Source organism: Miniopterus natalensis, chromosome X, assembly GCF_054644295.1.
Source record: "Miniopterus natalensis isolate mMinNat1 chromosome X, mMinNat1.hap1, whole genome shotgun sequence".
NCBI classification, from domain to species: domain Eukaryota; kingdom Metazoa; phylum Chordata; class Mammalia; order Chiroptera; family Miniopteridae; genus Miniopterus; species Miniopterus natalensis.
The window spans coordinates 15023874-15042391 of NC_142103.1; the positions used below are offsets into that span (position 1 = coordinate 15023874).

At 36.0% G+C, this 18518-nt stretch overlaps 1 long non-coding RNA gene across 1 annotated transcript in view; it reads right to left on the bottom strand.

Annotated features, from left to right (window-relative positions):
- Positions 1-744: 744 nt before the first annotated feature.
- LOC107538309 (uncharacterized) overlaps positions 745-18518 on the bottom strand; it is a 233770-nt gene continuing 215996 nt past the window's right edge. Inside the window, exon 3 of the long non-coding RNA XR_015716496.1 lies at positions 745-808. This is a non-coding gene — a long non-coding RNA (uncharacterized LOC107538309). The remainder of the gene's footprint in view (positions 809-18518) is intronic.

Below are 18518 nucleotides of genomic sequence, written 5' to 3' on the forward strand. Positions count from 1 at the left end.
TTGAGTTGGTGTTGCTTTAGGAAATAAGCTTTTAATAGTTCTTATAAATACCCAGTGTATCTACAAATTAGGCCCTGTAGTCTTACATGATGTGTATATAACATTGGCATTTGATAATGTTTAAGATCATACTATTTATAATAATAATCATCACTTCCACTATTTTTACTTAGTAGTCATTCAGTTTGCAATCCACTACTTTTTTTCTTTTTGTTCTCCATGCTCTCTGTGGAACCATTCATAAGACAATCCATGTTCCACTTACTTTCTTCTGTATGTCTTCCCAAGAAGAATACTGAAAGTCTTGGGTTATCAAAATAACCAAAATTTCCTTAGTAAAAATAACATACAGGTTGGAGGAAATAGTAGGTCTTAGTCTCTGTGGATGACTAGTTAGAGAAGAATAGGAAATAAATGAGTTAATGATGTTGGTGAGTTTTAAGTATGCTCTTCCATTGGATGCTATACATGTTGTCTTGTAGGTTTTATTTTTTTAAATTAGTTTGAAGGCACAATAGAAGTTGTTTTAAATCCATGTTGTATCCCATATACTGATAACCTTGTGAGTAACCTAAGCGAGTGCATCTGGCTCAATTTTCAAATCTAAATCTCTTTCTTCAATAGTACAGCTTTCTCAAAATATACCATGGTTCTCTGGAGAAGCACATGGAAATGCCCCACTTCAGAAGGCTGAGGTACCTCACTTGGTAAGCTTTGGGAAGTACAGTAGGCACACCCACCTTTCAGTGAGAAACATCTCAGGCTCATATATTCCTTCAGACTACTGGCAAGGAGAACTATCAGAGAGCTACATCAAGAAAAGCACAAGAATGGAACTATTAACAAGCAGTTGACACGTATCTGCAGATAAAAATTGATCATTTCACATTTGGTGTTGGCTTGTGAAGGATGTAATTTGGGATTAAAAATAACATAGTGGAACATACATCCTGATCAGAAACATTCATGTGCACAGCTGGAAACAGACATTACAATTTGAAAGTATAATTAAGATTTACCATCTCTATTTATAGGGTACAAGCATAGCAAATTCATTGTCTTTAAATGTGAAGGTTCAGAAAGTGTTGGGGAGAGGAGAAATATTAACAATGAGTAAAATACATACAACACATCAAGCAGTCATTTTTGAATTTTAGGTTAAAGAAAGCAACATGGGGGAAACTAAAGTGCAATTGAAAATGAGACACACAAAGGGAAAAATGATATACTCAGGGAAGCCAAGAAAATACTCTTTAATCTTCTAAGACAACTATTGTTTACTTGAGTTAAGTAAACATGTCTGCTGAGATACAGAGTATTAATGGGTAGGTATTTAAGACAAAACAACTGTGGAAATGGAGAGGACAAAGTTTTCCTGAAAGCGAATGAATTGCATGGTAATGAAGCTTCTTTTCCCTGACAAACCCTATTATGCAGTTGTCATTAAGTGAAGGGTTCTTACAAATACACGTGGACAAGCTGATGGCAGTTGATAGAAGAAGACTTGCAAATGAACAAACACAGTGGTGCTCCAGAGGAGAGTTAAAAGAATTTTAATTTTTCATATTTTAAGCCCTTTATTGAAATATTAATAATAATCAGTTAAAGTAAATTTAAATGATTCACTGAATCAATTTACATTTCAAAATGCAGAAATTGTATGGTTGAGCTACAAGGTTCATATATTATTGGGATTAGTATTTTGGAACATCCCTGGAGGGGACAGTGCTGTGATTTTTTGTGTTTTGTGTATGGTTTGTAATATTTTTTTATCCTGTCAGTAAGCCAGTCTTTTAGTCAGGTTCTATAGTCAGTTCATAAAAACTGGAGGAAAAAATCAATTACAGAGGTATTCAGAAAGGATAGATTAGAGCTTTTTTGGTTGTTTTTACTTTGACAAATGGATTTACAAAAAGCCTTTTAGTGCCACCACTAAGTACTCTTCCAGGGTGAGCTCCTGAGATTTGAATTCTGTAAAGAAGGTAGTTAATTGTGTTTAGGTTTATGGGAAATGCTAAACACTGTGTATCTTCTCCCACACTTTTGATGGCACAGAGTTTTAGCTCAAAGACAGTTCCCTTTTTTATTAATGTACCCAGTTTTGTGAGCACTCCAGAGGCTTTATTTGAAATTCTCCTTTTCCACACCCACATAAGCACTGTTTCAATAATTGTATGAAATAAGAAGCTATTGGCATAGTCATTAACAGTTCAATACATTTTTAGAGTTTTTCATAATTTGGGTACTTTAAGATGATTTGATGCTTAATTGATATTCAATGTTTGCTTGAATGCAGTGGCATTATGGAAAATGGAGCTCAGCAGAGATCTGTTGGTTGCATTTACTTCTGATGCATTAAGATCATCATATAAATGAGGAGTTAGGGAAAGCAAAGGGAAGTCAGTGTTGGCAGAGACTGCCCAGTATATGACTTTAGGATGCACCTAAGCTGAAAGCCTATGGTAGCTTAAATCTCTGAGATTTCATTCAATAATCTCCAGGGCTGTGTATATATCTTATGTGTTACTTTACATGACAAAATGAACTTTGCCAGGGTTAAGTTACTAATCAGTTGATTTTTAAATAGGGAGATTATCTTGGATTATCTGGGAGTAGATGGGATAGAACAATTTAATCACACGAGCCCTTAAAAGCAGAAAACCAGAAAGGAAAGTAAGAAATATTTGAAGCAACATGGAGAAAGTTTTCCACACTGCATCATTGCTGGCTTTGAAGATAAAAGAAGCCATGAACCAAGGAATATGGATGGACTCTAAAAGATTAGAACAATCCAGAGATAAGAACCAGCAAGGAAATAGGAACTCAGTCCCTTGCTGCATAGAACTGAATTCTGCCAACAATCTGAATGATCTTGGAAACAGATTCTCCCCTAGAGCCTCCAGAAAAGCCAATGGCAACACCTTGATTTTGGCCTTGTTACACACTAAGCAGAATACTCAGCCAAACCCACCTGGCCTCTATGTTCTAGAGAACTGTCAGATAAGAAATGGTTATTTTAAATCACTTTTGAGATACTTTATTACAGAAATGATAGAAAAAGCTAATGCAAAGTCATAAGCTTATATTAGTAACATACGGACTGCTTATCAACAGTCATGGAATCTACCTGTGACTGACTCTTTCTTTTGTCTAATATCTGGCAAACCCACTCCATGAGTCCAAACCAAGAAATTCTTGTTCCTCTCAATACCCAGTGATCATTTATATGGACACCAGGTACTCCATTTAGCCACTACTTCTTCCCCATGTGCTATAGTTACTTAGCAGGGCTGTTTCTAATCTCTGTTAATGCTCATCAGTATGAACTATAACAAATAAAATTGCTTTCCCATACAATTTAGACTAACATCTAGAACCTAATAACAATATCTAGCCCATTTTTCTCTTGTTTTTAACTTTTTAATTTTGAAATGTTTTAGGCTTAAAGAAAAGTTGCAAGGATAGTTTCATTAAAGGATCTTTTGAAATGGATTTTGAAGGCTTGTTAGGAGTTTGAGGACTGGCATATCTGTTATGCTCATATCACATAATCTATTGAACAGTAGTATAAAAAAGCTTTAAGATGGCTTACACATGGCTGGATAGAAGAGCACTATTTTGCTTTCTGAAAAACATATAAAGGATATAAATACACAGACTTAATTCTCTTTAAGTGTGTGGAACATCTTATTTTTTTAAATCCTCATCTGAGGATATGTTTCTATTGATTTTTTTAGAGAGAGGGAGAGAGAGAAAGAGAGAGAGAGAGAGAGAGAGAAAGAGGGAGAGAGAGAAACATCAATCTGTTGCCTCTTGTTCATGTACAGGGCAACACTCCAACCAGCTGAACCACCTGGCCTGGGCTGTGGAAAATCTTTTTATGGAAGGGATATAAGCTGTTTGCTCATTTCTTTAAATAGTTTTCAAGTTGCTATTTCATAATATATGTTTCCATCATCTTAGCACACTGAAAAATTGCACTTCCATTTGGTTGAATATGGAGAGGTTAATGTGGAATAAAGGAAAATAGAGGTCACACTTAGGTATTTCTACACTAACAATGCACATATGACTTTTTTTTTTTTTTTTTTTTTTTAGCTCCTGCAGTCTCTGGAGCATTCTTTGAGGCAGAGGCAAAAAGGCATTGGCCATGGTCTCTTAATGGGAAACTTTCTTCTCATCTTCATGATTGAGAGTAGGGATATACAGGGTATCCCAAAAAATGTGTACACACTTTAACAACTGATAGCTGTTAAATGAAATGTATTTTAATAAACATTGTCTATACATTTTTTGGACACCCTGTATAAGATGGTAAATAGATGGCTTTGGCTTAGGCATAGGGGAGGAAAGCAAAAAGTTGGAGTCATGGATGTGGAAAGGTGGTGGGAGAGGAGTGTTTGCAATTCTTCAACTTATGCTAGGGAAGAGATTAGCTATGTCCTTAAAAAGAGTTGGCTGCTGGGTCAGCCAGAGAAACCTGTTTGACTGTTTTAAATCTAGTGGTTTTCATGAAAGAGCTCTCTGCTAAAATATTGTCTTGACTAATATCCAGGAACAAGAGGAAACTATCAGCAAATTTAAGGTAAATTAGGGTCCTGTTTACAGTTCTTCTGTGTAGAATAACCATTTGCATAAACTTTACTGAGATATTATATACCTTCTTCTTAAGGTGTCTTAGTCTGTGAAAATATTGATTAAGGTTAGATATTCCTCAGAAAATGGAAGTATGTAATTCACTTGTGTCAGTAAAATCCATGTTTTTTAAACTGATAATTGTGACTGCCTGTAATAAAGGATAAACATAAATTCAAACATACATCACTATACTAGGTGACAGAAATGTAAACAGGACTCTAACAATACATCTCTTAATAGCTTTGCCTTGCTTATTGATTTTTCTCTCAAGTTCTACCTTTATCTGAGACAGCTATGTATCTAGATATACCAGATTGCAAATGTTCAATCTGGCCTATTACTTTCCTGAAGATTTGAAAACATTTTCCTCACCTAGTCTCTATTCCCCCTGTTTGTTAACTCAGCTTAACCAAGTAAGATCCATGGTGAGGGAAGAAGGAGAAATTTGAAGATCAAGGAATAAAGAAAATCCTCTTCTTTCTTTTTCTGCATTGTTATCTTAAATAAATAGAAGTGCATTGGGGACAATTGGGGAGGACTGCAAAGGTAGTTTAAGGAACAAGATTTAAAACTCAAAATTTGACTGTCTTGTTTGCTTCTCTCCTGGAGGTGCCTTACAACAGCACATCATTGTTTGGTGGGAATTTGCAGAGATTCTCAGATGGGCTAAAGCCTCCTAAGTAACTCAGCAAATTCACCATCCATTTTCTAGCATTCTAGAATTTTCAGAAGTACTTCAGTTTTCTTGATGCTGCATTCCTGAGTCACTTCCTTGCTCTGGCACCTTCTCCATTGTAGATCTATTTAGTATGGATAACTTTGCAGTTTCTGTCTGGCTATAACCATGATGTCACAAATCAGCCTACATGTCTAGAATGTAAGAAGGGAGAAGTGGACCTTGAACTCTAATGTACAAAATGAAATGTAAATGAAATATCTTCTTCAGTGGCAAAGGAGCTGATGGAAAAGCAGATTAAATCATGACAGAACAGAAACAAAGGCAGATTGTTCGTATGCTTCATTTAAATAGTACCCTCTGCTCCTGTATGATGCTGGGTTTTTTCCTCTACTGTCTACTTGATAGAGGTGTGCATTTATCACCAGCAGTGCAGGCAATGAAGAATAAGGTCAATGGGGAGAAAGCAGAAAATGCTATGTAATGAAAAGGTGAAAGGAAGATCTATATTAATTTAAAAGAAAAAGAAAGCAAGTCAACAAGCAGAGCAAAGAAGAAATGAGGGTATTTCACATAGTGCTATGGAAATTAAAATATTGAGATTTAGAATAAGTTCTCATAGGTCAGGAAATTAATATAAGCCTAGGGCAAAAGCACAAGCAAAACCAGTGTACCTTAAGGCAACTAGAAAAAAGTACCAGAGACTAGAGCCTTTGACAGGACTGGCCTGAGGCCAAGCCATGTTTGAGCTGTTTTCTTTTGTTCTCCTTCCTTCTTGAACTTTCTCGTCCTCTGTCTTATCCTCAGGGCCCCTCTCTCATACTAATGACAGCTAGCTAATCTGGTAAACAAATTCATGATGACAAATTAAAGATGTAGTGAAAATAACACAGGCTTTGGTGTCAAACAGACCTGACTCAGATCCCAGTTCTGCCTATTTTTTAGTCCATTTCTTAGATGTACGGTCTTGGGTAGCTTTCTTAAAATATCTTAATGTGTTTTTAAAATGGGAATAATCATGTTCATCTCCCTGCATTGTTTGTCGTGAAGATGAAAGTAATGTCTATAAAGCACCTAGTAGGGTACATTGGATATAGTAGATGCTTAATAAATGGAGAAGCTCTTTTGCACTCAGTATACTCTTCTTCTCAAGACTATGTTTATAATTACATGTGATTCTTAAATTCATTATATCAAAGGCCTATCAAGTAGATTTCAAGGGCCAGGGATGAGTCTTTTATGCCCTTATCATTTCTAACATTTGTAAAGTTGGTATATGCGCTGGGTCTCTTGTTAAGGGCTGTAATAAACAATACAATTTCATTTAATCCTCACAACAACCCTATGAACTAGATGCCATTGCTATTTCCATTTTATGAAAGGGGAAAGTAAGGCACAAAGAGTTTATAAATAACTTATAACTATTGCTAAGTTCACAGAGCTAGAAATTTGAACAGCCAAGGCTCTAACGTTCTACTCAAATATGGTGATATGAGACTCTTTAGGGTACTTATAGAGAAAGGTCCTCCTGCAAAAAGTCACCAAGGTACTAAATAATTACACTTGGCATATGAGAACAGTACTGTAATCCTGTGCATATGATCCAATCAACAAAGTAAGATGTCAAGGATTAAAGTTCATAATGATAAAAAGAGCTGCCACTTGTTGAGTACATAACATATGCCAGGCACCATACTATGTGCTCTATATACATGGTTGTATTTCTTACAGCAATTGTGTAGTGTAACATTGATCTCGTTCCTATTTTGCAGATGAAACCTCAGAAGATTAGAGAGATCAAGTAACTTGCTCAGTATTACAGGGTTAAGAAGTTGTAGCACTAGGATGCGAACCCCTGGCTGTGTCAAGGACTGTGCAATTTTCCTGCACATGCCTGTGCAGAGAGAACAGTTCTACTCACTCTTTCCCTGAGCACTACTGGCTCAGCTGGGAAGTTCAAACCCAACTTTCAAAGCCATTCTCCATCAGGGCCAAATTGTACCAATCAGTGTGCGTATTCACTTGAAAGTAGCACTTTGGAAGTAATGCCTTTAATGTTTCCAAAGGTAGGAAGGAATTTTGTGAGAACTTTTTTCTTCCTTATTTTTTTGCCTTGTATTTTTGTATGAGTCATACTACTAGCTAGTTTCACTGAGAACCAACTATAATCTGATTTCATCTCTAGTGATAATAAAATATCTTGTACAATACTTTACAGGGAAAGATTTGGGTTCTATATTTCTGTGTGATTTTGAAATTTTGTTTACTGAGGTTTTGAATAGAATTTTCAGTAATTATAATAAACATATACATAAAGTTAGAGTTCTTCATCTCATGAATTCATATAACTCATAGGGATTGAGGAACTACATGGTGCCTGAAACTGTATTAAGCATTAAGAATTAAATTATGAGAAGGTTAGATTGCATCCCTACTCTCACAGAGCTTACAGGTTAGCAATAAAATCTACCAGATTCTACTCTTTATGCCCTCATTCATTCATCAGGCATTTATTGACCATGTGCTATGTGTCAGGCATTGTGTTAGGAACTGTGGATAAAAACAAATAGCAATTAATACGTATTGAACACTTACTATGTGCCTAGCACTGTTTTAAGTACATTGCATATATTAACTCATGTAATCATCCCAGCAACTGTTTGAGATAGGTTCTCTTATTATTATCTTACTTCATAAATGAAAGATAAAACTGAGACACTAACAGGTCAAATAATCTGTCTAAAGTCAAAGTGGTAGAGCCAGGGAGTTATTCCAGTCTGCTTTCATAGCTCCTATATAAAATTGCTTACAACAGTAAATAGCCTCTGCCTTTAAGGAGCTTATAGCCCAGTAAAATAGTCTAAAAATTTAAATCAAACAGTTGTAATACATTGTGATTATGATATGGGATTTATAGGATATCATGAGAGTATGTTGTAAGGCTACCTAACATAGTCTAGAGAGTTTTGAAATGAATATCTAAGTTGAGACTTGAAAGATGAGTGTGAACTATCAAGGCAAAGGGAGGAGGAAGATGGATGTGTTATTGGGGAGGTAGTGGAGGCTCACTAGGAAGAGTGTTTCAAGCAAAGTGAACAACATATACAAACATAAGTCAATTAATTATAACAGGGATATTTAGTGTTGGACAGTGAGAAAGTTGTTTTCACAAATCAATAGCTGAACATTCTCATTTCCTTCTTGGAAATTTTCTGGGATAATAGTTAGTCAAACTTTCTGGTTTCTGTGGCCCTGAATTTTCCTATACAAGAAAAGTACACACAACTAGCATGTTAGATATATTTTTGGCTAAAGATCTAATTCTAGTAATTGCTTCAGAAGGATAGAATAATAAGTTCATCTTTGTGGTTATTTCTATTTACATTTTTAGTTTAGAGAAAATAATTTGATAATTGAATAAAACACTTTTTAGGTGGTATTAGTCTAATTATACAGATAAAGTTCCTGCTGCATAACTGAGTATGAATCCGTTAGTATAAGACAGAGGTAGTACTGTAGTCAAGTCTGGTTATCTCCTTGTTTTATCCCTTTGCCTCAAAATAAGATATTGTGGTTATTACATTTGTTCATAGATGAAAATGCTGAATAAGCCAAAGGCATTGCTGGGAAAGGTAAAATATAGAATTCATACAGTTATGTAAGATAACTGCTTGAATTCCATAGCCCAGGCCAAATATTGTACCTTGAATAAATATGTAATATAGCTCAATGATGGTATCTTTGCTATGTCCCCAATATCTGAACCTTCTGGAATCTAGATGAGAATAGGTAAAAAAAAGTAAAAAAATAAAAAAATAAAAGAATTATGTGTTGCATTAAATCCACTTGACTGAAAAAGGTCTATAGAGACCTTAACCACTGTTCACAGCACTTTAGGTATTCTTATCAAGTTGTTGGAAGCTCTATGCTGAAGGAGTGTATTACCATGATTAGGACAACATACTGGTTGGGAAGACTTTATACCTGAACTCAAGTGATGCTAGAGTTTACCATTGTTAGTGCAACACATACACACACAGACACATACAGACTCAAACTTGCTGCTTCTTAGTGTTAACAGTAAAACATCTGAGAAAAAGAAGAAAAATTTAAGTGAGGGAATATAGTATATTCATTCTGACCTTAGAATTCAGAGGGCAAACACTCTCATGAAGCAGAGACAGCTAGTTTACATTTTTTTACTTACTCATGAAGACTACAAAGCATGGCCTTGACCACTACCTGTATCTGGCAACTGTCATTGCTGAAGCTGCATAGGGATAAGGTCTCCTTTAAGAACCAATGGACTCCCTCATGCTGCTTTGTGTATAAAACAATGTTTGTGTCATCTTTGCCCTCAGCAACTTATCAGCACCACACCAGCTGTCAGAAGAACAGTGACGCAGATATACAAGTAGACTGTTTTTCACGAGTATAATCAATTTCACTATGGGTCAACTTGTTCCCTGAACAACCCTTCTTTCTCCCTCTTTGCATCCACAAACTTAAGAGCTCAGCACATTGTTTTTCTGAGGTAGGTGTAGGAATCAATGGAGTATAATAGAAAAAGCAAAGGATTAGGAGTCATGCTTCTACTGTGTGTGTGTGACATTTAGATGTCACTCAATCTTTCAGAACCCCAGTTTCCAGGTTCATTATATATAAAATTAGAATAATAATTATTGCCTCATAGAGTTACTGAAACATGGAGATATTTGCATAGCAAATTGCAAATGCTAAATTACTATAGTCGCTCAGATTCTCTGGAACTCAGTTTCTTTATCTAGAAAATGAATATGTTGGAAAGGTCGACTTCTAAATGTACCTATAACTCTAACATATGATCATCCTAAATATAATAAATTTACTTTGTTTTATAAAAATACTTACTCATATTATTTTTCACTCAAAGGGGAATACTCAAGACAATGATAATATGTGCTGATGGCCCATAGCTCTAGGGCAAAGCAGACCACAAGTAGAGACAGGGTGATCAAATGCCAAAAAATACCAAACACCCATGTAAGTAGATGCAGACAAGTGACTTATACATTTCAGCACAATAGGGTTAGAGGTACTGAAACTGAGAACAAACAATAAAAAAAAATGAGAAGATCTCTTTATTCCCAAGAGTTCACTGTAAGAATTAATAAGGTACATATCAGGAAGAAAGAGAAACCTGCAATCTCAGGCAGATGATAGTTATTTTCAGTCGTACTATAGTAACAGCGACTCAAATAGACTAGCAGGATATTGAATAGAAGTCAGTGGAGATGGATTCTGCCAGGCCAAGGGACCCTGGGGACAAAACTTTCAGCCACAGTCTGAGTAGCACAACAGTGCAGCTGTGTGATAAATGGCAACTCTACTGGCTTGGGAATTAGCTGTTATATGCCACCTTGGTGAGTAACTGTAGGATTCATACCTGCCATGGAAACACAGGCAACTGACACCAAAGGGGATGGCTTCTTGCCTTGCCATTTGCTTTGAGTATCTGTGGATAGTGGAGGGAGTTCTGCTTGATTCTTACTGAAAAATTTTAAAAGAGCAGTGATGCAAAATGCATCCATTTAATTCATATTTATTGTGAACCTCCCATGTGCTTGTGCTTGGTGCTTGGGGTATAGCACTTAACAAGAGTCCTACTCTCATGGACTTTACATTCTAGCTTGTGAAACATAACAGCAAAATAAGTAGTAAGTAAAATGTTTAGTACATTAGTTGGTGATAGGTGATATGGAAGAAAATAAAGCAGAGAGGGAACAAAGTATTTGTGGGATGGGTTGGGGGTTTATCATTTTACATAGGGTGGTGAGGATTGGCCTACCTGAGAAGGCTGCATTTGAGTAAAAACCTAAAGAAAGTGAGGAGGTTAACTCTTCTGATATCTTGGGAAAGAAATAGTTAGGCAGTAATAATAGGAAGTACAAATGGACTTACATTAGGCATGTGACTGGTATGCTCAGGGAACAGTGAGGATGTCAGTGTAGCTCTACGAGAGCAAGCAAGGCAGACAGTAGTAAGAAAAATGATCAAATGTCAGATTAAGTAGCTTCATAAGCCATTGTGTGGATGTTGGCCTTAAATATGGGTGAGATGAAAGAAGAGTGGTGTTGGGGGGCTGGGTGAAAAAAGTAAAAGGATTGAGAAATACTAATTGGTAGTTACAAGATAGTCATGGGGATGTAAAGTACAACATAGGAAATATAGTCAATAATATTGTAATAACTAAGTATGGTACCAGTTGGGTACTGAAAATATCAGGGGGAACACTTTGTAAAGTATATGATTGTCTAACCACTATTCTGTTCACTGGAAACTAATAAAAATAATATTGAATGTAAACTGGAATTGAAAAATAAAATAAAAAGAACCTAAATCCTCTCCCCCAGAAAGAAAGAGTATTAGAGGTTTCTAAGCAAAGGAGTAATACTACATAATTGAGAAGAGAGAGAGAGAAGAGGGAGAAAGAGAGGGAGAGAGAGAAACATCCATGCGAGAGAGACACAGTGATCAGTTGCCTCCCTCACTGGCCCCTACTGGGGTTTGAACCCAGAACATGGGTATATGCTCTGACTGGGAATCGAATCCTTCCCGTTTCGGTGTAGAAGACAATGCTCCAACCAACTGAGCCACACAGTCCAGGGCTACATGCCATACCAGGAGTAGTCAGGTTGTGAAAGAGATGTAACAATAGACCAAGAACAGCAGTATGGAACTGAGAATGACTCTCATGAAACCTACAATAAGCAAAGTGGACTTACTTGGGTTTTACTTGAATGAACAAGGGAAAATGCACATTGATTCACAATAGTTTAGGATTTGATGAGAAGATTTTTTATTTATATGGTATAATGCAGTACTCATTATTTTTATTAGCAATCCCATTTGCTAAAATTATAAAACATTTTGGCATCCCAAAGAAGAAAGTGGGACTTGAGCATTTGATATTGTGCATAGCACTGGTATTCATTTCAATGTAGGCTGCCAAGTTAATGGCTTGAGAGAGCTTAAAAAAGATCAGGCAGGGTAATCAGTATTAGTTGGCATTCACAAGGACACTTAATTTCTTTTTAAAAATTTTATTTATTTATTGCTTTTAGAGAGACAGAGTAAGGGAGAGAGAGGGGAACTTCAATTTGTTGTTCCACTTATGCATTCATTGGTTGATTCTTTATGTGCCTTGACTGGGAATCAAACCCACAACCTTGACACATCAGGGTGATGTTCTAACCAAGTGAGCTACTTTGCCAGGGTTGAGGACACTTAATTTCTTGGTGCTAACTATAGTTAGGTGGCAAAGCAAATAATGTCATCATTGACCATTAAATGGCTAACATACATTAAATCTATTCTTTCAAGTCGTAAAACAATGAAGAAAATTATAACTTTCCTTTAAGGAATAATTTGACATTTATAGGAAGAAAGATTGAAAAATAGGAGTGTTTGACTAAAAAAAGTATTTTCTTTGTAGATGAAGCTTTCATTAGACAGGACAGGGTAACAAAAAAAAAATTCTGGGATTGGATTAGTTGGAGAAGAGTGAGTATAAGGTAAGCCATATCAGTAATCTAGCTACCTGGAGGGTGAGAGTGGTAAGACCTTGAGAAGCCTGAAGAGAAAGAGAATCTATGTGATACCACTTTTTGTGTGTTTCCAACCTGGAAAAGGGCATACTAAGGAATGGATAAAATAGGAAATGACAGTTTAAGATTTTACTGAAAAATCACAACAATGAGAGGTAATCATCTAAGGACAAACTGAGGAGTCAAGCAAGCCACAGGGTTCTCAAGTAATATCTGCAGTGGAAAACAGTAGATGTGGAACTTTAGCACCCAAGTTATAAACTGTTTGTTTTTGCTCCACAGAGGCCTCTTTACACAGCCTAGAAACACATTAGGAGAAATAATTTAACATATTTTTAAAGTCCAAACAAAAATCAAAGTTTAGTTAAGAAGGATATTTACAGGGCTGTGGGAATGGGTTAAGAGGGAAAAAGGAATAATATTGTGATAAGTTTGCAAGATGACAGATAATTACTAGAATTAGTGGGGTGATCACATTGTAAGGTATAAAAATGTCACATCACTATATTCTACACTTGAAACTAATATAACCAATATAATATTGTATATGAACGATACTGAAATAATTTTTTTTAAAAGAACAATATTGAAGTAGCTTATTTTAATGACTGATGAATTGCCTATACATATATTTTCTGTTTATATTCTTTCTCCAGTCATATTTTCCCTTAAGGATTATAAAACTTAATATCAAATTATATTATCTTTTCGTATAATGGACCGATGATGTATCTTCTACACCTCTCACATATGCACCCCTGAGGAGAGTCCAAGAGTAGACTGCACTACTCCATCAGAAACTACCACTACCCACTAGCAGAAGCTACCCACATTTTCATCATCAGACTTAAAAGGATAAAAATAGTCTCTAGAGAAGAGATGGCAAATATTTGACACTTGTAATACCACTTTGCTTCTCCTTCAGCCATGGGCATGACAAATTAATCACGGGATTCTTTCTGAGGCAGTACCCCCAGGCAGGCATCACAAAACAATTAAAATTAGCATATGAAAATAAACCTATGTGCCATCCCACCTCTCGAAGGTGTTCTTTGTAAAAACAACAAACAAAACATCCCAAAACAATCAACCTTACTATATTATGACAAACTTCACAGAATTTATTTCTGTTTGAAACTAAAGGGAAAAATACATGTCTTTGAAAAGTTCCAGTTTCAAAGACATTTGGGCATGATGGATAACTAGAAGGTTCTTATGATTAGTGTGATTAGTGGTACCAGTTCTCTTAATATCCTCTCCTAATTCATTGGTAAATACATCTGATCTCACAATAGGATTCCATATGTATTGCAAGAGCAGAGCTAAAATATTACACAGTGCAATTATGTTATTCAAAATGTTCTAAGATGTTTCTTTAAATGAATATCAATGAATACTTCTTATTTATGTTTAATTTGCTGACAGCAATTATTGACTCAATTATGGTTACTACAGTGGAACGTTTAGAGTTAAAGAGGATAACTCCCTGAAATATAATATTCTTTTATTGTTTGTAACCTATTTTAGTGCTTTCTTATAAACTCCTTACTATTTTCATTTATATATGTATATATATATAATGTTTTAAAAATTTCACTCAGAGATGGAATGAAAAAACGAACATGCAACATAGTTTCTCATTAACATTCCTGATTGACATCATTTGCAGTTTACACTCTGCATTTAGTAGCTCATTAACTTTCTAGAAAACCACTTCCACCTTCTCTGAATAAAATACTGGAGTACATTTGAAAGCTAAGACTTTTTTATTTTGTTCTTCTTTTGTATGGTACTTACAAAAAATACTTTGTCTTTGCAGACTCACTTTAATTTGTTTTGCATCAGATAGAACTTGGGTGGTGGCATTTTTTGTTTGTTTGTTTTCCATCATAGCTATCTCAAAGCAAAATCAGTCAGTTATAGTTTTAACTCCAAGACCTTTTTTCTTTCTATTTTTCATGATACTCATTCCCTCCAGCCCCCAGCCCATGACACATTCTGCCTTTCCTACGCCAGGTATTATGTATTCCCATATTGTCCTCTCAATACCTAGGCTCTTTTACCGGAGCTCCTTATTCAAAGCTGTCCTGTCTCTCCACCTTTTTATCTCCTTTCTCCCATTAAAATATATCTGTCCAATGACCCATTTTTTAAGATTTTGCTGGAATACCAAAGTTAGCTGGTTATACCATTTTATAATATAAAATTCCAACTTATTTCATGTGGTTCTTCCCCAGTGGCTTAACTGAATAAGGAAACATAAGGTCTTAGGTCCGACTGGTGGAAGCAAGCATTTTTGGCAAGGGTCTTTGCAGTATTACTCCTACCATTCTAGTTTAGAGTGTGCCTATATCATATGTGTTGAGTAAACTTTGGTAGCACTTGATGGTTATCAAACTTGAACATTCCTGGAACCATTGTAAAAGTAATGCAAAGATTCCACAGGGGAATTATTAGGAATGTTGTGTGATATAGGGAAGATAACAATGAAGTGGGAGTTAAAAGATCTGGGTACTAGTCCAGGCTGTGCCACTTAATAGCCATCACACTCAGGACCTCTTCAACTAGATATCTCAAGCAGCTGTTAATAAAAAGCTTAAACTCAGATTATATAGATAAAAGCACTTTTAAAACTTTCAAAGGCAGAAGTAGTAAATACATAATTATTATTGCATGTAACAGTCATCCTATGATTCCCCAAGGCTTTTGATTAAGCCCCATATGCAAATAAATTCATATCTTCATCTTAGAATCTATGGATTGCTTGTCTGGATTAGATAATTTTTTGCCTGCTTCCTTCCTCAAGAAAATAACATTGTCAACAGGCACATAGACTAATACGTATTGTGTTCAGTAAGTTGACAGCTTGACATTCAGATGTGAAATTCATCATGACCAAAACTTAGTGCTTTCTGTGGTTGTCTGTGCTCCAATTCCCAGGACATGCAAAAGCTCCCTAATGTGCTGTGCTTCAGGTAAGTACCAAAATCACTTGAAACTAGTCTGCTGCATAGGCCTCTATGTACTGTACATTCCCAGCACTTGTATCCTTTTTTATGCTAACTCATCAGAATTTGGAGTCATTTGTTGAAACGGAATGGTGTCCTGCTTGGAATAAAATCACTTATTGGGCTGATAATCAGTAGGCAAGAAGAGATTTTTTTTCCTGGACAGTAACACATACACAAAATCAATTATTCTCATAAAACAGAGTGAGAAATAAAAGGAAAAATAAGCAAGCAAATTTAGGTTCAGATTGGAACTAAGAAGGCATTCTTTCATGGTAGTTAAGCATATGGGTTTTGGGAGTCAGTCATGCTTGTATTTTAATGAATCCTAACTGTGCTACATCTAGCTCTGTGGCCTTGGAAAAATTGCTTATCCTCTCAGGTTTCTCATCCATAAGTGCGATAATCAACAGTACCTTTTATCGTGCTACATTTGTATGTGTGAGACAGGAATGCAAAGTACTTAGCACAGTTCCAGTCACATAAACGTAAGTGGCATTTTCAAATCCTTATTCAATCCTTCAATCATTATTATGTTAAACAAATATTCACAGCATGCCTATCATATGTGTGTGTGTGTGTGTGTGTGTATACAGACTTTGTTTTAGGTGTTAAGATATATTAGTGAAGAAAAATGAAATCAAATTAAATCCAAACAAAACAAAATCACTGAAGTCCATGACCTTATGAAACTTACACTCTAGTGGAGAAGACAGAAAGATAATAAAAAGTGAAATGGAGAATTATAATGCAGGGTAAGGTAGTGCTAGAGAAAGGAAGGGGCGGGTGTAACTACTTTTATATAGATCAAGAAAGACCTCTCTAAGTGACATTTGAAAAGAAATCCGTGTGAAATAAGCATATATCTGGAGGACGAGTATTCCAGACAGGGGATACAACAAATAAAAAGGTCCTGAGGAGCCAACATGTTTAGTGTAGCTCAAGGAACAGTGTAGAAGCTAGTGTGACTAGAACAGTGATTGAAGTGGAGAGTAGCAGAAGATGAGGACAAAGAAATAATAGGGCAGGAGATTATGCAATGGGCCTTGAAGGCCACTAAGGAGATTATGCAATGGGCCTTGAAGGCCACTAGGATGAGTTTGGAGGGTTTCAAATGGGAACATGACATGATCTGACTTATTTTCACAGAATTATTGACTATTTTTAAGAATAGATAATGGAAGGCAAGAATGGAAGCAAGGAGACCAGTTAAGAGGCTACTGCAATAACTCTGATGAGAGGTGATGATAGTGGCTTCAGCCACAGTGATAACAGTGGAGGTGTTAGAAAGTCATCAAATTCCACTGAGAAGGCCACACGGTCTGATTTAATCAAAAGCTTAACTATTATGTAAAAGGAAGCATTCTATGTGGTCCAGCCCAAGTCATGAACATTTTCTCTAGTAGGATTTGTGGCCAAAGTTCCCACAAATACAACTTTGCCTTCTATTGTCACTGTTCCTTGTGGCATGTGACTATTTTAAGGAGAAGCTTCCAGTGGTCCATGTCAAAGTATTGGTATTCTTAGGTTTTTCCATTATAATATCATTAAGCAGTAGCATGCTGAGTTCCAACATTGTTTTAATTGCTAGCACTGTTCTCTGTTGTCCAGGCTGAGGTGTTTTCCCCTCTTTATCTCACTTTTCTCCTACCAAGTTTGTTTTACCTGGCCCTTCTCTAACTAACATGAAACAAAATGATCATTGGGAGTGGGTGTCAAACTGAGTGGAAGGTGGTTCTCTGGGGAAAATGGACATTGGGCAAAGTCACTTTCTCACTATGGATTCAAATGTCTAGTCTGTAAAAATAGTGGGTTGAATTGATGAGCATTAAGATCCCTTCCAGCTCTCAAGTTCTATGATTCATTTAATGATTCACTCCTATCCAGACCCTTATCAACATGTTATAAATATACACACATATACTTAACATTTTAATATCTATCATCACATCTTTAAATCATTTTAATATTTTATAGGTGAAGAAAAACATCTATAGAGATTTTAAGAAACTTCTCCAAGGTCACTTACTGAGATACTGAAAGAGCTGGTCCAGGTTTTGCCATGGTATCTCAAAGTGACACCGTCCAGTTTCTCTTAAGCACTTAATTACCATTCATTGCTTTTCTGAACTGCTCTATTAGAAGATGGAGATCTTTTCCTTAAGTGAATGAGTGGCAGCAAGCTATGGCAAGCAATATAATAAAATACTGTGTTTATGCCACAGTCTTCCTTAGCTAATCTAGGCAGAAAATGCCCTCATTCAAATTATTCATCTGCAGTTTCCCTGAAAACTGGTACAGCATTTCTCCCCAATCAGGGACACCATTAGTACATTGAAAGCTGAGCTGTTTTTTCCCTTCCTACAATTGCTAACCCTCTGCAGTTTTTATAGCTCTTCCAGATGGAAGTCAGAGTTAACTATTAATGCAGGTGTTATTATTTTCAGCCTGATTACTGCCCAAAGGATGTTTCAATGGCTGAGAGGGGGCTATCGGAGGTTCTATAGCTGGTTATGCCCTGCTGATTGCTAATTAGATGTAAAGGTTGGAGAATAAACACATACTTTAAACATCTATGCCCAAATGGGACTCTGCTCTCTCTCATGGGAT